Raw genomic sequence first — 21806 nt, 5'->3', positions numbered from 1 at the left:
TCGATTTCATTAATTTCAGCTCTGATTTTAATTATTTCTTGCCTTCTACTTCTTTTGCTGTTGTTTTGCTCTTCTTTTTCAAGGATTTTGAGATGAAGTTTGAGATCATTTATTTGTTGGTTTTTTCTTTTTTTAAGGAATGAACTCCAAGCAATGAATTTTCCTCTTAGAACTGCTTTCAATGTGTCCCATAGATTCCGATATGTTGTGTCTGTGTTTTCATTTATCTCTAAGAATTTTTTAATTTCCTCCTTGATGTCTTCTATAACCCATTGATCATTCAGTAACCTATTGTTCATTCTCCCAGTGATGTATGCTTTTTCCTTCCTTCTTTTATCGTTGATTTTCAGTTTCATTCCATTATGATCAGATAAGATGCAGGGTATTATCTCTGCTCCTTTATATTGTCTAAGAGTTGCCCTGTGACATAATATATGATCTATTTTTGAGAAGGATCCATGTGCTGCTGAGAAAAAAGTGTAACTGCTTGATGTTGGGTGGTATACTCTATATATGTCAATTAGGTCTAGGTTATTAATAGTGTTATTGAGTTCTATAGTTTCCTTATTCAACTTTTGTTTGGAAGTTCTGTCCAGTGGCGAGAGAGGTGTGTTGAAGTCTCCCATGATTATGGTATGGTGGTCTATTAGACTCTTGAACTTGAGAAGAGTTTGTTTGACGAACATAGCTGCACCATTGTTTGGGGCATAAATATTTATGATTGTTATGTCTTGTTGGTGTATGGTTCCCTTAAGCAGTATGTAGTGTCCCTCTTTATCCCTTTTGATTAACTTTGGCTTGAAATCTATTTTATTTGATATGAGTATGGACACTCCTGCTTGTTTCCGAAGTCCATATGAGTGATATGATTTTTCCCAACCTTTCACCTTCAGCCTATGTATGTCTTTTCCTATCAAATGCGTCTCCTGTAGGCAGCATATTGTTGGGTCTTGTTTTGTGATCCATTCTACTAGCCTGTGTCTCTTAATTGGTGAGTTTAAGCCATTAACATTTAGGGTTATTATTGAGATATGGGTTGTTCTTCCAGCCATATTTGTTTATTTCTGTTACTAAACATGGTTTGTTTCCTCTTTGATTATTTTCCCCCCCTTTACTGTCCTACCTCCCACTGTTGGTTTTCATTGTTATTTTCCATTTCCTCTTCCTGTAATGCTTTGGCGAGGATGTTTTGAAGAGATGGTTTTCTAGCTGCGAATTCTTTAAACTTTTGTTTATCGTGGAAGGTTTTAATTTCATCTTCCATCCTGAAGCTTAATTTCGCTGGATACACAATTCTTGGTTGGAACCCATTTTCTTTCAGTGTTTGAAATATGTTATTCCAGGATCTTCTAGCTTTCAGAGTCTGTGTTGAAAGATCAGCTGTTATCCTGATTGGCTTACCCCTAAATGTAATCTGCTTCCTTTCTCTTGTAGCTTTTAAAATTCTCTCCTTATTCTGTATGTTGGGCATCTTCATTATAATGTGTCTAGGTGTGGATCTCTTATGATTTTGCACCTTCGGCGTCCTGTAGGCTTCTAGGATTTGGGATTCTGTCTCATTCTTCAAGTCTGGGAAGTTTTCTCATATTATTTCATTGAATAGACTGCTCATTCCTTTGGTTTGGAGCTCTGTACCTTCCTGTATCCCAATGACTCTTAAGTTTGGTCTCTTAATGTTATCCCATATTTCTTGGATGTTCTGCTCATGGTTTCTTAACAGTCTTGCTGAGCTGTCTATGTTCTTTTCCAGTTGAAATACTTTGTCTTCATTGTCTGATGTTCTATCTTCTAAGTGTTCTACTCTGCTGGTAGTATTCTCCATTGAGTTTTTAAGTTGGTTTATTGCTTCCTGCATTTCTAGGATTTCTGATTGCTTGTTTTTTATAACCTCTATCTCCCTGTATAGTTGATCCTTTGCTTCCTGGATTTGTTTGCGTAATTCGTTGTCGAAGTGATCTTTCATTGTCTGATTTTGCTGTTTAATGTCTTCCTTGATACTCCAGATCATCTGAAGCATGTATATCCTGAATTCTTTATCTGACATTCCATCTGCTGCAGCTGTTACCTCTTCTAAAGTTGCGTTGACCTGCATTGCTTGTGGTCCTTTCTTTCCTTGTCTTTTCATACTGCTTGGGTATCTTTCCTGCAGGTGCATGCGGTGACTCTGCTCTCTCCTTATTCCAATTGGGGTGTCGTGGCTACCACGCCGGCAGGTCACTGGGCCTGTTCTGGGCGCTGGTGGTGGCTCTGTTCTGCCCCTACTCCAATTGGGGTGACGAGTGTACCATGCCGGCAGGCCACCGGGCCTGATCCGCCGTTCGGTTGCAGGTTTGCCTACCCTGCAGGCGCGGGCGACGGCTCTACTCTGCCCCTACTCCAAATGGGGTGACGTGTCTGTCGTACCGGCAGGCCACTGGGCCTGTCCCGCTGGTCGGTCGCAGATCTGCCCACCTTTCCGGCACGGGTGGAGGCTCTGCTCTGCCCCTACTCCAATTGGGGTGTCGTGACTACCCCGCCTGCAGGACGCTGGGCCTGTTCCTGGCACGGGCAGCGACTCTGCTCTGCCCCTACTCCAATTAGGGTGGTGTGTGTACCACGCCGGCAGGCTCCTGGGCCTGATCTGCCTGTCTGTTGTAGGTCTGCCTACTTTGGAGGCGCGGGCGGCGGATCTGCCCTGCCCCTCCTACCACTCCTGTGGACCCCTGGGCCTGATTTGCAGGTTGGTCACAGGTCTGCTCACCCTGCGGGCACGGGTGGCGGTTCCGCTCCGCCCCCACTCCAGTTGGGGTCACGTGACCACCACACCGGCAGGGCCCGATCCGGGCGTGGGAGAAGGATCTGCTCTGCCCCTACTCCAGTTGGGGTGACGTTTGTACCACACTGGCAGGCCACTGGGCCTGACCCACCAGGCTGTCACAGGTCTGTTTACCTTGCAAGTGCGAACGGCGGCTCTGCCCTGCCCCTCCTTCCACGCCCATGTACCACTGGGTTGCGGGTCTGCCCACCTTGCGGGTGGGGGTGGCGGCTCCGCTCCGCCCCCTCTCCAATTGGGGTCACGTGGTCACCACGCTGGCGTGCCGCTGGGCCTGCTCCGGGCACTGGAGGCGGCCCGGCTCCTCCCCTCTGGCTCGATGACAAATTGAGGAGACTCGGGTGTCTGTGCCTCACCCCCTCTACCAGGAGACCAACTGTTTATGTCGCCGCTGGTATTGATGAAGTTCTCTCCTCCGCCACTTTCTGATGACATCAGATCTCTGCCATGTTGGTATCCTATGCGAATGGCAGCATTTCGTTCCCCTTGCCGGGCAACCAAAGCAACAGGTGAGTCCTGACCGGCCCTCAGCAGGACCCGGACCGAGAAGCAGTTTCCGCGGGCTCCTAGCCCCGGGCCAGGGAAGTTCCGGGAGCCGGAACTCGGCCGCTCCATGCTCGGTGTAAGCTCCTATAAGAGTAGGCTCCAAGAAGCATTCCCCGCGGGCTCAGTTCCGGGAGTGCTTGGTGCTTAGTGCTTGGTGTATGCTCTGATAGGAGCAGGGTCCAAGAAGCAGCCTCCGCAGGCTCTGCAGCCCTGGGCCAGGGCGGTTCTGGGAGCCGGAACTCGGCCGCCCCGCGCTAGGTGTTCGCTCCGATAAGATCAGGTTCTAAGAAGCACCCAGGCACTGAACCCTAGCAATCTGTCTGCAAGCCGCAGGCGAATGGCAGCCTGAAATTACCTGTTCTATGGCTGAATGAGCTGCGGTCAGTCGAAAACAGGGATGGTGACGTCAGCTTTCCAACATGGTGGCTGCTGGCCTCCTCTGTGGTCTGACCGGTGTGGAGAACCGAGATGGACCGCTTCCTTCCCCCGTCTGGAACCCAGAATTCAGCCCTGAGTACGGTGCTTGCACGGCTGTCAGAAATTTCAGCGCTGTATCCCTGTGTCGCTATCTCCTCCATGCTCCAACTTTTTAAAGACACTTCCAATTTTATTGTTAAGGTAAGACTAGCAAATAATCCATATAGAAGGCCATTTTCAAATATGAAGGGCTTTTGAAAGAGGAATTCATAGAATACCAATTAAGATTATTTTTTTTAAATACTCTCACTCCTTCTAGTGGCTATAGGGTGAGAACATGTGACTTGGATATTTTAAAAGTTTCCATGTGATTCCACTAATCCACAGCACCTCCCAGTAGGAACTATTGATATAACAGACATGAATGTATTGTGCTTTCAGACAAACTCACCTTACACCTTATATATCAGGCCTGTCAAGAATATTCTCACTGTATAAATTGAGTTTTCTACTTAAAGAAACATTACTGAATCTATCAACTTTGGGGGTAATAATCTATGTTAATACTAAAAATAAACATATGTATTTAATTGTACATGCTTCCTTTTTATGAAAGAGAGTGTTTTGCCTGGTGGGACTGCATTAGTGTCTGCTTTCCAGACACTAATGCAGTTCTTACCAAGAGATAGTTCTCACACCTTATGCCTTCTCAAGTAAAGATTACACTGGCCCAAAGTCTGTACTTGATGTTTTTCTTAATCTGTTGCTTACTGCCCTGTAGATGTCCTCCTTGGGAATTTTGTTTCAGATTTAGGTGAAAGTTTTAGGGAACTCTCTTTCTAATTAGTTGCCAGTTTCTGATCAAACAAAAGTTGCATTGTGTTTTCCTCATTCATCCTTTACATTCAGAGAAAGCTGAACTTATACCCATGCTGTAAACAGTTCGACATCATTTTGACCTCAGCTGACAAAGTCTTGGGTTTTCCTCAGTTTACTCTCTATGTACTCTGCTTCCCTTCTTAAAAATGTGTCACGAGAACTGGGACAATTAAAAATACTTGCCCTTGAAAATAAGAGCTCCATGAGTCTCAGTCTGGGGATGAGTTTATCTTGGTTCTGTGAGTTACACGCACGCACACTAATTTACTAGTGCTGGAACCAAATGGGTTGAAAATCCTTGTTTTCCCACCAGATGGGTTATTTTAAAATATCACAAAACTTCTGAGGTTATTTACATTACAAATGCGCTTCTTCACACACATCAAGAATTGAGTACCATGTTTTGACAGTAACTCCTTTATGAAATTATATGTTGCGCAAGTAGAGTAAAATTCAAGTCATTCTCAAGGGAGCAGGCTTATGAATCTGGATGAGGTCACACCTCTTTAAAGATGCAGTTTGATAATCCGACATCAAAACAAAGGAATTCTGTTAATCCTCTCACAAAAGTGCAAATTGCTAATCAGATCCCTGGGCTGGGCTGGCAGCTTGGTAAACAATAAGCTTGGCAGAAGAGCAACTTTGGGCGGATAGATAGCTGAGAAGCTTGGGATACCAACTATGCCCCTACTTAGCCCAGTTGGGCCTGTTGTTTCGAAACAATTACGTATGTCAATGGAGGTGGTTTTTGCAGTCATTGTGTTCTTGTGCTTTTCTCCTTCCATGTTAATGATGATGCAAATCAATCTTCCTGTCTTTATTTCACTTCACTGGTGTATAGGCTACTATGCCCCCTATATTCTTTTCACTTGGATGCATGTGTCTTTTGAATTTTCATTACACATCTCTCTACAAGCCCAGAGGGTTTTCCTTCCTTCCCATAACTAGTGTGGTGGTATGTAAAAAAAAAGAATCTTCTTCTGGAAGGTGTAATAATTAAGACTTAAAAAAAATTATTTCTGTAAGTGACAAAATTCAATTTAAGGCAGCTTAAGAAAGAGAGTTGGAGTTTTGGGGGTAAAGGAAAACCAGCAAAACAAATAACCAGTGAGGGGAAAAGGCAGACATGAAGATGGGGCTCAGGAACAGTTGGAACCAGGAGTCACACCGTCTGGACTTGATGCCCTTTTCTGCTCCCCCAGTCAGTTTGAAAGTTGACTTTATTCTTTCTTCTGCAGTAGAGAATTTTTAATGTGGATTAATGACAGCCTTGGAATTTCATAGCTCACTGCTTTCTCCTTCTACTTAATACAGTGTCACAGGGAAGGACTGTGATTGGCTCAGCTTAGATCATGTTCTTGTTCTGGACTCATCCACCATGTGGACATGACCCCATATTGGTCAGAGCGTAGAAGGTGCTTGCTGTGTTCTTTTCAGACTTACTCTACACTTCTGAACCTGAGGCTTATGTGAGCATGTAGAATTACTGTGCCCATCTCAATACCACTCTTTTCAACCTCTGTTTGGCCTTCTTGGTGTTTCCAATGTGTCCCCAAATTTGACTGAGTTAATTTGAAAGCAAGAACTACAACTGCATTTTAAAAGGGTCTCTCATTAAAAGAGTGCATGAGTTTAAATACTTCCAGCGAGCTTCCGGTCTCCTCTAAGAGAGTATTTGTAAATTATTTGGATACAGTGGTACTGAGAAGAAGCAAAAATTACAGTTTGGGTTGTGGAGTCTCATTCTAGCAGGTAAGAGCTGGGTGCCTCTGTTTTGGTGCTTTATGGATTGCAGTTGGCAGGTTGGTGTTCAACCAGATGAACAATGTGGCACATGACAAATCTACATCTGTAAAAGGAGAAATGAGTCAAGGATAGAGGTTTGGGGCAGAGGATGGCCCTGTGGGAACAGCTTACCCACAGCCAAAGCTTTCGGAATAAGAGCACTGTCTTTTTAAAAGCAGTAGGGGGCAAGGATTGAGGGAGTGCTCACAGCGGTAAGTATAACACAGCTGTGCTCTGTTTATGCTTCGGCTACAATAAAAAAGCTATAAAATGTGAGATGTCATAGCTCCACTTTGCTTTATTTATACTATTTCCTCTGAGCTCTGTCACACTGCACATTCATCTGCTAAGTTGCAGCAAGAATGGAGATTAAAATATCACAGCTCAAAATAGGAGTCAAGCGGAAGGAGATTCATCATAGCCCTATTAAAAATATGTAAATATGGGAATGAAGTCATTTTAAAGCTATACAGCCTCCTCCTTTGAGTTAAGATCCCTTAAGCAAGCGGTGGCTATGCCAAGGACAGCAAGGGGACTTTTCTTTCACCCATGGAAATCCTTTTAAGATTAAAGACTGTTTGAATTGCAAATTATATATGTTTTCCAGTAATCATACCCAAGTTAATAATGGCAGGAAGTCTGATAGAAGACAAAAACAACAAAATCTTTTTTTTTTAAATTAAGGGTTGTATGTTGTTCACTTGGTAAGAATTTTTCAAAGTAATATATGAAATCTCCTTTTTGACCTTAGTTAATGTAATTTGAGGAAACTGCACAAGCATCACTAGGTAGGAAAGTTCCAAGAAGGAAACTGACATTTAGAGATATAATCTGCCTTTCCACAATCCAACTACCCAACTGGACAGCTCAGATTGGAAGTTAGGACTTCTACCTAAAGCTCTGCTAATAAAATTATCTCTTTGATCTTTTCCTATACCTCTAGTTCTGACAAAAAGTATTTCACTCTGCTGTCTATATGGCGTGCATAGGAGAGTCAGGGATAGAGTTTTTAGATAGAAAGTCTGGAATATCTCAAATGCTATTAACAAGCCTTTTACAATCTCTTCACTGTGCTGCTGAGTGGCTGTTGATCTTTTGACCTCCTTATTTTCCAAATGTGCTATTGCTATTGTAGTAATAATAAAGACCAACACTTACTAGGTGCTTACTGGGTACCAGGAACAGTTCTGAGTGTTTGATGTGCAATAATTACTTTAATCTGCATGACAACGTTATGGAGTAGGTGCATTATTTCTCACATTTTATGGATGTGGAAACTGAGGCATAAGATTACACAGCTTGTGTGAGAGAGCAGCAATTCAACTGCTATTGTCTTTCCCAAAGTATGAGAAAACCAGTGGCAACAGCGGTGGCTGGAAAAGGGGACACTTTGGGTTCCAGGTACAGGCCCTCTACTACTCTTTTTTTTTTAAGTTTTTTTTTTTTTTTTTTTTTTTTAGTTGTTGATGGACCTTTATTTTATTTATATGTGGTGCTGAGAATTGAACCTACTGCCTCACACATGCTAGGCAAGTGCTCTACCACTGAGCTCCAGCTTCAGTCCCTCCTCACTACTATTCTTCATAAAATTTTCTCACCTTTACAATGAATTGCATACATTATATGTATTTTTTCATATGATTATGTCCTTTCCAGTTCATCTTTGCCTGTATCTGTATCATTAGCTCATGAAAATGCTTTCTTTTGACCAGCGACATTTTTTTTTCGTTGTTAATTTGTTTCAGAAACATTTATGTTAAATATTTCTAATATGTAGTGACTGTTGAATTTCTTTTGTCATATACTTTTCACTGTGTTTTATTTGAGCTCTTGAATGCAATCAATTGGGGGAACATAGGTGGCTGAGGACTTTCTGGCTGTGTGATGCTGTGCAGTTTCTTAATCCCTGTCAGTTTTCTCATCTATGTAATATGGTGTAATCAAAGTATTTCTCCTATTGGATTATTGTGAGAATTAAGCAAGATATATGTGTAAATCTCTTAGCACAGTGCTTACTTGTAGTAGTAAGCTACTGTAAAATATCAGAGCATTAGTTATGATTATTTTTTTGTAGTCCTGGGCTTTGAACACAGGACGTTGTTCATGCTAGGCAAGTGCTCTTTCACTGAGCTACATCCCCAGCCCTGCAGTTATGATTATTCTTGATCATAACTGAGGCTCATTTTGTATATGTGTCTCTTGTTCCTTACACTTTCAATTTTTCCATCCTAATTGGCAAATAAGGTGACTTCTTTGTGCTTACATTCTTGAATATGAAAGATTCAGGAGCTATCAGGAATTAACCAGGATGGGACTTCAGAAATGGTGTAGGCCAGCCCTTTAATGTGAGGAATATAATACCTGAATGATCAGTGACTTGTTCAAGAACAGTAGCTGGTAGAGCAGAGACAAAGCCCGCAGGTCCCAGCTGCAGATTTCAGCATAACCCTGCTACCTTCATATGTTCATGGCTACTTCCTTGTGTGATAGAAGACAGGGAAGTTCTTGAAATGTATAAGAGGAAACACAGTGAGCATCTGAGGGGTTTAAATTAGGCAAGTTGCCCTCGTACCTCAGACTGATTACCATTTAAGATTTTAGAGCATGTGCTAGGAGTGATGGCACACTCCCCATAATCCCAGAGGCTTGGGAGGCTGAGGCAGGGAGAACATGAGTTCAAATCCAGCCTCAACAAAAGCAAGGCACTAAGCAACTCAGTGAGACTCTGTCTCTAAATAAAATACAAAATAGGGCTGGGGATGTGGCTCAGTGGTGGAGTGCCATTGAGTTCAATGTCCAGTATGAAAAAAAAAAAAAGAAAAAAAAAGATTTTAGGTCATGCATCTTTTCGGCAGACTTCGAAAGAAGACTCTAGGAAAGATGCTTTAGGCTGCAGGGAGGACAAATGGTCATCTTTCTATTGACTTTGAGGAATTTGTGTTCTTAATTCCTTTTTTTGGTGTTAATTGAGATAACAGTTTTCAGTAGTATAAGAATAAGTAGACCTAATGTGTTTAAACAAGGTAGAAAGAAAAGGTATTGTTACAGCAATTAAAATAATTTAAATAGGGAAATATCTGATAAAAGAAAGTAATAATTTTGATACACATATAATGGGCTGAACATTCATCAATTTTTATTTCAATACACAAAAAGGAAAGTGGAGCTGTTTTCATAATCTACTTTTTTCTCCAGAGCTCCCAACCTACTCGGCAGGTTGATAGGTAGTAAAAAGTGAACACAACATCAGGTGCAGTGGTACACATTTGGAGTCCCTGCTACTCAGGAGGCTGAAACAGGAGCATTGCAAGTTCAAGACCACCAGATTGGCAACTTACTAAGACTTTGTCTCAAAATAAATAAAAAGATCTAGGGATGTCATTCAGTGGTAGAGAGCCCCTGGGTTCAATCCCCAATACCACTGGCAGGGGGAGTGAAGACAGAATTACTCAGTGTCAAATCACCCTGTTTGTTAGTTTCTTTCTTTCCCTGTTCAGATCCAGGACTAGGGTGGGGAGCAGGGTACCTAGGATGAAATATATAAGGAGGTGCCACTCTCAGGTGCCAAGCTTGCACCTACATGACCCTGAGAGCACAACCTTTGACTTGAATTTGTTCATGTTCTGGTATTTAAAAATCAAAATGTACCTATTACTTATTTGAAACATCACTATCACATCACTAATAATATTAAGTATATCCTTCTATGGATACAAACTGTGGATGATGTATGCTTTAGGTTTCAGGGAGGAAAATTTGCCTGGAGCTCCAGTACCATACAAGAGAGTTCTTTAATGGCTGATGTTTATCTTGCATGCTGGAATACGTACGCAGGGCCAGGCCACCAGGAACTCATAATTAAGACAGGGTGTTGGGAAGAGGAGGAGTTATTGCTACAATACGTCTAAAATGTGTTTGGCACACATTTCATGTTACTTTATGAATTTTTATTCCTTACTTCTAGTCTGGTTTCTACTCTTTTGGGGGGGCAGGGGAAGGTACCGGGGATTTAACTCAGGGGCACTTGGCCACTGAACCACATTTCCAGTCTTATTTTGCATTTTATTTGGAGATAGGGTCTTACTTAGGGTTGCTTAGCATCTCGCTTTTGCTGAGGATGGTTTTGAACTCGCAATCCTCCTGCCTCAGCCTCCTGAGCTTCTGGGATTATAGGTGTGTACCACCTGCACCTGGCCTGGTTCCTACTCTTAATTTATAATATTCCCGCTTTACCACATGTGTATCTTGTTCAGATACTCCTTGACTTACAATGGGATTACACCCAGATAAACCTATCATAAATTGAACATGACTTAAGTAGAAAATACATTTATTATACCTAACTGACTGAATATTATAGCTTAGCCTATCCTACTTTAGCAAGCTTAGGGCACTTACTTTAGTCTCTAGTTGAAAAATGCTCAAGTTATAATGAAGTATTGAATATTACAGTAATGTATTGAATACTATGCTGAAAGCAAAAAACAGAATGGTTGTATGGGTATACTTTTATACCATTATGAAATTGAAAAATTGTCAGGCAAACCATGGTAAGTTGTGAACAATCTCTATATTTCATCCTACAGGAGAGATTTGGTCCAGCCTTAACTTGTCCCAAAAGGCTACCTATTCATAATTACTTACTGAATCTAAGAATTTGGGATGCATATGCTTCTTGAATTTTCCCCTACACTCTGCTTATAGAAGAGGCAGACCTGCAATGTCACGCACTTTTAGTACAATTTGATAAATTGACGTGATTAGGTACAGTATTTTATGGGAGCACAGAGAAGGGTCACCTTCTTTTGCCTGAGAGGGTCAAAAAGTGTTCCCCAGAGAATTGAAGCCCTGGTTAGCTCTTAAAGATTAATCTTGGTCTTCCAATTGAACAAGATGGAAAGTGTATTTTTAAAAGTGCAAAACTCAGTGAAGGGCAGGCCCTTGTCTGTCCTATTCAACACTATATCCCTGTCACCTAACACAGAATTTAGCACATCGTACACACTTCAGTATTTAGCGCATCAGGGAACTTTATTTTGAAGGATGTTGAAATTGGTTTTTGAGCAGGAGTACAACATGGTAAGATCTGTGTTTCATAAAAATAGTATGGTAGTGTTATAGCAAATGAATAAAAAAGGAAATGAGCTGAGCTACTGTAGTAACACATTCTGCAAAATCTCCTGGGAGAGATTCCATTTAAGTGATCCCCAGCCTCATTCCAGGTACTTAGAGAGTATGTCCTGGGACTGAACGGATGGTAGTTTCTCAAGTTTGCCTTTAGATGGAACAGTCACTGCTTACCTTCATCCCTTGAAAAGGCCTAAGAAAAGTTGGAAGTGATTGACTGCATATTGAAGAGTTGCCTTCTCAACTCTGTACAAGAGATAAACAGCTAAATTTTCCAAGTGTCATGTATGCAATAAATACAAACTAGTAGTTTGTTGTGCATTTATTTTTTAGAGTAGTTCCATGAAACATCAGTGCTAGGAGTAGTAACCTGGGTTACTATGGTTAATTCAACAATGTGTGATTCTTGTTTTCAGAGTGAAAAACTGGAGAGAAGTCAATAAAGGCTTACAGGATCTTGTGTTCCTGTGCAACAACATGAGTACAAATTCAGTGCCTAAAGTAGTCATTCTTTAGCTCACAGTTTTGCAGCTCAGCAACCCAACCCTACCTGGTTGGGATCTCTGCTCAGGATATGAGACAAATCAAGGGTGGTCAGGCTGAGTTTTTATTTGTAGGCCCTGGTGGGGAAAAAATCTATCTACAAATTCATCTTGTAGTTATCAGAATTCAGCTCTTTGTGAAGCAGGTCCGTGTTCATTATTGGCTTTAAGTTAGGTGTCTCCTATATTCTAGAGATGACCTCTATTTCTTGCACATGGCCTCTTCTATCCTGAGTCATGGTGTGTCAAATCTTCTTACTTCGAATCTCCATCTTTGACCTCTAGCCTAAGATTTAAAAGACTTGTGTGATTAGGTTAAATTCTACCTAGATAATCTGTCTTAATTTTTTTTTTTTTAAGTAGAAAAGGCACACAACAAACCTTGTAGAGAGTTTTAAGGAATTTTGAGATAAGACCAAATAAGTTTTAATAGAGATTTGTTTATAACTGGTATTTTAGCTCATGATCAAAAAGGTCAGGTGCCTGGTGGCAATCACTTCTCTTTATGGTGAGGTCTGATTCAAACAAGACCTATCTTAGATATAGCAGTTATAGTCCCTCTCCTCATGAAAGCAGAGCCCTCACTCTGTCAGTAGGATAGTGCCAGTAGGGTGGTACTTACCACTTCTAAAGAAAGAGGATAGAAGAAGAGGACATCTTCCTTCAGGTTCTTTCTATTGAAGGACAGATCAAGATTGGAATAACTTATCCCCCAAAATATCAAGTACTGAGAATGTGAAGATAAACATGAGAATCTACCTGCATTGCCAAGCAAAAATAAATTGAGAAGATTTGTCAAAGTTGATGCCTCTGAAGTTCCCTTTGAGAGCCACCAAGAGATGTCATGGGCGTGGAGATGTCTCTGATGAGTTTCCAAAGTAAAGGAGGAACCTGAGTTAGGACCAGTGAAGTTATTTTTTGGTACTGGGGATTGAACTCAGGACACTCCACTACTGAGCCACATCCCCAGCCCTAGTTTTTGCTTTATTTAGAGAGAGGGTCTCGCTGAGTTGCTAAGCACCTTGCCATTGCTGCAGCTGGCTTTGAACTTGCAATCCTCCTGTCTCAGCTTCCCGAGCCACTGTGCCCAGCACCAGTGGAATTCTCATCATATGTGTCAGAAAAGAATTTCAGCTTTGCCTGGCACAGACATAGCCTGGTTTATTTATGAAAGTAGATACATTTTCAAGGAAAAATGGGAACAATCTTGAGAGAGATATACCTTTGATGTAAAGCAAGAAATACACATTCAAGGGAAAAGGGAGGGAAAGAGAGCTCCTGAGGAAAAGACAGCCAATAATCCTTTTTAAAGTCAACTGTGTCACTAATACAACCACTCATGGGGCAAAAGTTCATCATACTCAGGTTTCCAGGGATTATGCAGAACGTATTTACCAACTGGGCAGATCTTGAGAGCCATCTTAAAGTTCTGTCTACTAATATTTGTAATGGGTTTATTTCTTTAAAAATTTAATATTATAAGCAATCTATTGCATAGAATAACTCATATGCTTAGAAGAAACACAACATTTAATATTTTGTTTGAAAAACGGAGATTAAAAGTCTATCTTTTTATTTTTTATTTGAGTTGTAGGTGGACACAATATTTTATTTATTTATATGTGGTACTGAGGATTGAACCCAGGGCCTCACATGTGCTAGATAAGTGCTGTACCACTGAGCCACTATCCCATCCCCTAAAAGTCTATCTTTTATTGAAGTTAATTTTCCAAGATCTGACCTCAATAGATCTATCACCAATCTTTGCTTGTATGTGATCCATTCAATTCTAAATATGACTAAGCAAAATTAAGTCCCGGGCTGGGGATATAGCTCAGTTGGTAGAGTGCTTGCCTTGCATGTACACCCCTAGGTTCGATCCCCAACAACAAAAGAAAAGAAATCAAATCCCAAAACTTTTTTATATTTATTACAGGGAACTTGGGAGGTAGGGGAGCTTCTACTGTTTGTGCAAGGAAAAATAAACAATGGCGTATAGTGTATACATAGACCCCATCTGGTCAAAAGAGCTTGTAACCATGAGATCTTTGTTAAGTTCACTGGAGTGGTAAAGCTATTTTTCAAAGCTTTCTGGACTCTCTGGACTCACAGAGGATGGGAAAGTTTGACCATGGTATAGTTAGTCATTGTCAAAGGGAGCCACCTCTCCACATAAAATCACCCTCACTTCTGATATCAGTCCCAAGTTTTGGGGTTCCTAAAGCCATTCTTAGGTTTGACAGTTTGCTTCAATGACTCACAGAGCTCAATGAAACCTATTATACGCACAGTTACTATTTATTATAGGGAAAGGATACAAATTAAAATCAGCCAAGGGAAGAAGGCAGAGTCTGGGAAGTACCAAGCACACAGCTTCCTTCTCAGGAAATGTTACATTCTTGGCATCAGCATGTGACAATATGAATATGCTGGGAGCATTGCCAACCAGGAAGATCACTTGAGCCTTTGGTATCCAGAGATTGTACTGAGACTCCAGCACATACTGTTCACCTGGCTGACTTTTGGTTTCTAGCCCCTTGTGGGTCTTGGTGTTGAGTGCACACCTTTAGTTTCCAGCCCCTTGTAGAGGCACAACTGATACCAGGGCCCAAAGTCTCCCTTGTAAATCACACTGTTAGACTACAGATTGTCAAAGCCTCCAGGCAAACAAAGATGCTCCTATGACATTTTGAATTCCAAGAGAATATCTCCTAGTAGCCTGAGGCAAAAGCCCATCTCTTTTGGGCAAGTTTGATTCTTCATACATTAAAGGCAGGGAGGGAAAGAAGAAGGAAAAATCATCATTTATCATGTGTTGGCATGTTAAGCTTTGTGTCTCTTAATCCTTTCAGCATTATTAGAAGGACACCACAATTATCCTTATTTCACAGACAGTGGTTTTAGCAAAACCAAGTAATTTATCCAAGATCAGGAAAATAGTAAGTGGCAGAACCAGGAATTGATCTCAGTTAGCCTGACTCCAGAGGACATGATCTCAAACACTTGACTGTATTGTCTCCACCAAAGCCAAAAGACCATAATAATATAGAAGGATATAGAAATGGGTTATTCTTGAGAATTGAATTTTTAGAATAAAGTTGCCATTCAAATTTATAACAATGTACACTGTGACTTTAATTGTATAGGATACAGGGGAAGACAGTTGATGTATAGAATGGTTATTTCATTGAATTCATACCTTCCAAGTAGATTCTGGTCTGTACTTAATCATTTAATTCAAAAATTTGTTGGGTATGTGTTATATTCCAGGTGCTGTGCTGGCTTCTGGTGACCCAGAGATGATGAAAAATATGTTCCTGCCCACAAGGAGTTAGCGATTCACTGGAGTATGTAAAATACTTCTTTTAATTTTCAATATTATTTTTGTTTTAAGCACAATGTAGATATCTTCATATATATAAAAATATTTTGAACCTGGATTTTGCCAATATTTGAAATAATTTCTTGAACTAATGCTAAAGAAGGTTGAATAATTTGGAGACTACTGTTTATATAATCAAACCCAATAGTTAATTTCAGGTTCAAACTTTTAATAGCTTTTGTAGGAATAGCGTAGATATCAAGAAAGCAAAAACTACTTAAAAAAAACACATTCAGACTTGTATGTTTCCTACATCGTGTGTATTTGAAGGCAGATGAAGGGAGTGCCACCAAAACACATCAGAGCTAGCCACACTCTGTCCTCTGCATGCCTATAACTGACTAGCCTGTTCCTGATCAGTTATTTTAGTGATAATTGTTATCTTTGATTTTTTCCTACTTCATCAGTTGCTCTGAATGACCAAAATCTCTATTGGGTTAAAGCAGAGTTAACTTTTTTTAAAAAATATGTATTTTATTTGAGTCATGATAAAAGTTGTGTTTATAATATATACATTTAAAATAAACCAGGAAGTATGTTGAGAGTAATCTTGAAGAACTAAATACAGCAAATGCAGTAAGTATAAATGAGAAAATATCTGGGTGTAGAATCAGAAAATAAAGTAAGAAATTCAAGTTGCACTTAATGTCCACTAGTTGATACTGATGCTACACAACTCTAACAGTGATGTATTTGGACATACTTAATAGGTGTATTAATATGCTATCCAGATTAAACATCATAACTACTGAGAGTGCAGTTCTAATCATCTTAAAACATGAGCAAACCAGAAAAGAACATGTCTCTTTTCTTGGCAATATGATTTTAATTTTTAAAAGCATTTAATTTCACAAACCATATTCATCATTTTTGCATAGATAAATGTTGTGGCAATTTTTTGAATGAACATTTTGGTTTCCTAAAGAAATTATGGGTACACTATAAATTTATAAATGAAAGGCCATTTATCAGAGTTATAAATATAAGTGGTTCCTGTGTTGATGCCTGTGTAAACGGAAAGTGGTTTAATATCTATTGGTTTTTGTGAATAGTTAGCACTGCAAAAGAATATAGATATTGTCATTCTTACATGGTGTCATAACATTGGCAAAGTGGTGAGAACAACATGCAATATTTTTTGAATAGCATGGCATTTCTTTAAATTACTGCTGGCAATAGAACATAAATCAGCCTTAATGATGGATATTCTAAAGATGTTTATTAATCTATTCATTTAATCTAAAATACGCACTCTTGGCATTTATAGAGCCAGTTCAAAGGAAGTGGCAACCATTCTAAACACCAGTCATTACTTTTACGGGTTCCATAATTATGTCAGCAAAGTCTGGTTGGAATCTAGATCAGAATGCATAAAAATCTATTCCTCCTAATCTATGCTGAAGATACTTGTTTAGCCAAAATATATTTTTCTTGTATGTGTCTAAATAAAATCTCAATTTGTTCCACTTTTAATGAAATGAACTACATGACTCTCCATTTGAATCCTGTTTTTAAATCCCATTTTTCTTTGTTCCTGCCTCCCTCCTGCACTCCCTCCCTGTCTCTTTCTCTCAACTGCAAAATAATCTGCACTGTGTAAACTTGGACTGAAAAAGACTGGAAAACTGACAAAATTCCTCTGTTCCAAATTAAGAAGTAGTATATGGTATGTGATTTTGACAACATGTAATGGAATTAAAGACAGGTAGGAAGGCCAGAAGTAGAGTACAGAGAGAGGGATATTGCATAGGAAAGGTCACAGAAACCCATAGAAATTAAACAGAAGAGTTAGCTTTGCAGATGTCATGGAGTAGATGGCATGAGTGTGTATGTGCCCAGAGGGGCACATTATTAACATATGGAAAAATCTGGGCACAAAGTAACTTCTGGATAATGTAAAAAAATTTCAATTTTACTCCATCTTGAAGGGAGCATGTTAGTGCTCTGTCTTCATTTGGTAGCAATTTGGTGGCAGTAGCATTGTCTCAACTGTATCATCCTCTCAGGCTTTTGATCAAGCTGAAACAGATTCTTTGTCCCAGAGCCCTGTTGAAAAAAAAATTTTTTTGTACCAGTTCATTCTGATTTGGTTCCTGTGCTCCTCTCTTCTAGCACAGAGTAGAATCACTTTTATCTTTTTCCTTGGACTAGGCATTAGGATTGTATTTCAGAGAGAAACAGGGTACTGTTAAAGGAAGGAGACTCTATGGATGCTAGATTAAAAAAAAAAAAAAAAAAGAATGGTTGGCTGCCAGAAAAATCACAATGAGTATATATAATCAGCCTACCCCAGTTTTGCATTTCAGATTCAACAGTGGATCAAAAGTATTCAGAAAAAATTCAGAAAGTCCCCAAAAGCAAAACTTGAAATTGCTGCTTACCAAATGCTACTCTGAATCCACATTAGTGCGTAAGAATTATATGAGGTATTACAAGTAATCTAGAGAGTGTGTAATGTGTATGGGAGGGTGTGTATAAGTCATTTGTAAATACTATGCCATTTTATATGAGGGACTTGAGTATCTGTGAATTTTGATGTTTGTATGGTAGGGGTGGAGGTTGGTCCTGGAACCAATTTGCCCTGGATACTAAGGGAGAACTGTGTACATGAAAATTTTTTAAAAAATATAATTCTAGATGCCTATGGATTTCCTAGCAATCCCAAGATCCTGGGTTAAGAAAGTTTAAAAGTAATACTGAATCATTGCTGTCTGGACCAAACAAAAAACAGCATCAGTAACTATAACCATCCAGGTGAATGAATTGTTACTGGAATTGTTTCCAGAATAAAGAAACAAAATTAGTATAATACATAACTAATGGTTGAATTGATAATATCCAAATTAAGAAGTAGTTACATTTTCTTATTATCTAAAGTGGAAGTGAATGGATTAATTGGGGCATATTTCTTTGCTATTATTCTGTATAAGAAAAAGGTAAATCTTTCATTCAAGGATGGACCTTATCCTGGCAACATTAGAAAACTTGAATTAAATAGAAGTGAAAGTTTTCTAATGTTGGCTCAACCACTGGAATTGCTATGGAAGCCTATGTCTGTATACATCTTTAATACCTTCAATTTAGTGCAGTTTTTTTAGAGTATTAAAGTAACTTGTAAAGGAAAATAATTTACTAATTTTTCTTCTTTATAGCTCTGTTTTATTTTGAAACATGTTGATGAAGTCACTTATTTTCTTAATTATTTTTAATTGAGGAATTTGGGAAAAATGGGTAGAAAGTATAGGTCATTTGTAGGAAAATATGAGTACTTTATTTAAAACGCCTACATAGTGATTGTGTATTTTTCATTAATATTTGGAAGAAAATAACCTTTTACAAGGTGGAGACTAGAGAAGTAGTCACTGGGATGGAAGTCATAATTATGTTTATTTTTCCATGGATTCCTTGATTTATTAACAAGGAGTTTGCCTGGGGTTATAAGTTGCTTCACTGAGCACAGGAGGAATTTTTCTTTATAGGTCAAAATCCTACTCAAAAATGGGAAGGAATTCCATGTTTGCTAGATGATTTTGAAGAATAAATGTGTTAAATGAAGAAAGGTGCATTGTTACCTTTTGTCCCTTCACATAAACAAAAAAATCTGTAAAGTTAGCACTGTTCCTCATGAATGCATATGTTTTGAAACTAGAACCTTCCATTTATGACTCAAGTCAGCCATTGCTGATGCTTTTTAAGTTTGATACACTTGGTTTTGAAGAAGTACTGCAAGTTACAAATGAAATAGAGCTATTTGGGGAAGATGACCAGTTTTCAGAATATTTCTACAAAGGCCATGGTGCATATGACTTAACTCTTTATTTTAAAAACAAAAACAACAACAAACTCCTCTCCCAAAGCCAATCTACCACCAATTCTTTCTTGAGTTAAGAGGTTCCTGCATCTCTTATCGATCTGTGTGTATGGGTTTGTTTTCAAACATGTCTTTACATGGTGTCAGTTACCCTTAACCAGGAAAGAGCAGTTAGTTTATTCATGGAAAACTGGTTTACAGATTTTCTTGTTATATGTTCCTTTCCTTATTTTTCAGATTCAAGTTTAATTTTAACCAAGATAGGAAGTTGCTTCTCTCTTGGAAATAGAGTTGAGAGAAGTGAATTTTTTTAAAGAATGAATCCATTCTAATCTGTAAGAAAAATTTTAAGTTATTCATCAGTTTTGGCTAAAACAAATCAATAAATGTTTTAAGGCTATGGGTTAAGGCAGGAAGACACTGTCATGCCTGTACTATTCTCTAAAGAGTAAAAGAGGACCAAAATACTGTAAGGGAAATTCAAACAGCATTTTTCTTATGCAGTGTCAAGTTCAGCTGTGTAGGTGTGAGTTTCAGATAAGATTAAATGCTTTTACAGATGTGAATTGTCCAAACATTCCCTATTATTAATTTTAAGGCCTTTGTAGGGGAGGAAGGAGAGAGTTTAGTTCAGTGCTCCAAAGCATAGATTTCTCAATACAGCTTCCTTTCTGAATAGGTTATGAGCTACAGAGTGGACAGAGGGAGAGAATCCATATCAAGATCTGAGTTCATTTCAGGACTCCTGAAGGCTTTGTTCACTGATTGGGATTTTTCTCTTAGGTAGGAGTCAGAGACAAAGCAGCTAATCTAAATAATCTTTGCCAGGTTTTCTCAAAGTGCCCATAGATGAAAACATGTCAGACAAATGTCAAAAAGATTCTGTCTGTTTGTTTACTTTAAATCCATTCTTTACTGAGATCGAAAAAAAAAAAAAAAAGAAAGCTGGAGCTTGGTGACAGATTTGGGTTCTTGCCACATTCTCAGCTCACTCTGTGGACATCTCACCACTTCATGGAAGGTTAATATTTTCCAGAGATGTTCCATAGGTATTCTAAATCACACGACAGACACCTGCTCCTATATATGGATATGTTGTGCACCTAGCATGAATCAGAGTTGGGGCTTTTTTTTCTTTAAATGTGCTTCCCTTCAAAAACCTCATTAATCTTGGTGTGTAGAATTTAGGGGGAAAGTTTTGTTTTGCCAGTTGACACTGTTTAATGTAAATGATTTATGATTATTCTTTGTATATACACAATAGGCACTTTATAAATTGGATTGTTCTAGGAGTAACACGATACATAAATGTTATTGCTATAAATTCTACAGTTGGCCATATATTTTGTATCATGTAACCAGTTGACTTATAAATGCTGACTATTCTAACCTGCTCTTTCTACTCAATATTGTAAATGGTGACTTAGGTAAGCCTGAGATATACACAGAGGCACTCGAACTGCAAAAGAACAGGACCCACTGGCTTCTCTCCAGCATGGTTCCTGGCTGTGTTCCCAGGGTGATGGTAGAAAGAGAAGAGGGTGAGAGGGGAACTGAAGCTATATGTCACACACAAAAAAGATGTATCTGAATTACTTTCATGCTTATCAAAGTCAAAAGTCAAGTGAGAAAGAAAAGGGGGGAAAATCAGAGAAAATAGGAGAAAAGCATTAGTAAAACCAGTTCATCAAATTTACTGATATATCTTCACAGGTAGATTCTTATCACTTAAATATTATTAAATAAGTATAAAGTTAATAATAGTTACGTGATGTTAAATATATTTTAATATCAGTAAATATATGATATATCTATTTCATCTGTAGTAGAAATAATACTTGATTACATTTTTTTTTACATTTCTAAAAATATTTAAGGAATGGGGCTTTGGAGATTAATCACTGCATTCTACCAATGGATCAAGGCTTCTTTTACATGTATAATGCTGTTACAATCATATCCCTCAGTTTTTACTACAGTATTTAGCTAACTATAATTTCCTTTCTGAGATATTAAGGAATTTGAGAGAAAGTTTATTGAATAGTTATTCATTTTAGATCCACATAATTGTTTACCACCAAACTATAGTGTTGAGTTAGAGGGGAAGAGTAGCACCCCAAAAAATGATGGTCCAGTTTAGTAGAAGTTCCTTCCTAATCCTGGCATTGACTTGTCTGATCATAGTCCTAGCATCAAAGCTGGTTTGAATTGTACAGAACCCCAATTTGTGCAAAGAAGGACTATGCTGTGAAGAATTCTGTTGAGCGTATAGTGTCTGTTCTGATAGATTTTATGGTGCATCTTACTGGCCAAGTGTTGCAGTCAATTCCCTTTCCCCGACCCTCTTAAGTATTAATGTCTACCCGATTGATCTAGTTATGATGATATCTGTCCACATCGATGACTATAGTGGGTGAAAATACAAGATCAGTCATTCTAAAACCTAGAGGTTCCTATCATGTACAAAAGGACTAAACCTCAGCAGGAAATCCCCAAGTGAAAAGG

The 21806-nt window shown here is 39.0% G+C and overlaps 1 protein-coding gene across 20 annotated transcripts in view; it reads left to right on the top strand.

Moving 5' to 3' along the window:
- Positions 1 to 21806, top strand: part of Sox5 (SRY-box transcription factor 5) — a 983564-nt gene that overhangs the window by 165256 nt on the left and 796502 nt on the right. For 16 of the 20 annotated variants that reach the window (XM_058576205.1, XM_058576209.1, XM_046435875.2 and 13 more), the window contains one exon: positions 15379 to 15455. The exons of the other annotated variants lie outside the window; for them this stretch is intronic. The gene's annotated coding sequence lies outside the window, so the exon portion shown is untranslated. The remainder of the gene's footprint in view (positions 1 to 15378; positions 15456 to 21806) is intronic. 20 annotated transcript variants of the gene reach the window in all.

The sequence above is a fragment of the Marmota monax genome, unplaced genomic scaffold, assembly GCF_021218885.2.
Source record: "Marmota monax isolate L192 unplaced genomic scaffold, Marmota_monax_Labrador192_F-V1.1 WCK01_AAM20220418_F8-fsc00012, whole genome shotgun sequence".
Classification (NCBI taxonomy): Eukaryota; Metazoa; Chordata; class Mammalia; order Rodentia; family Sciuridae; genus Marmota; species Marmota monax.
The sequence above is the reverse complement of the archived record's forward strand: the minus strand, read 5'-3'. Positions and strand labels throughout refer to the sequence as shown.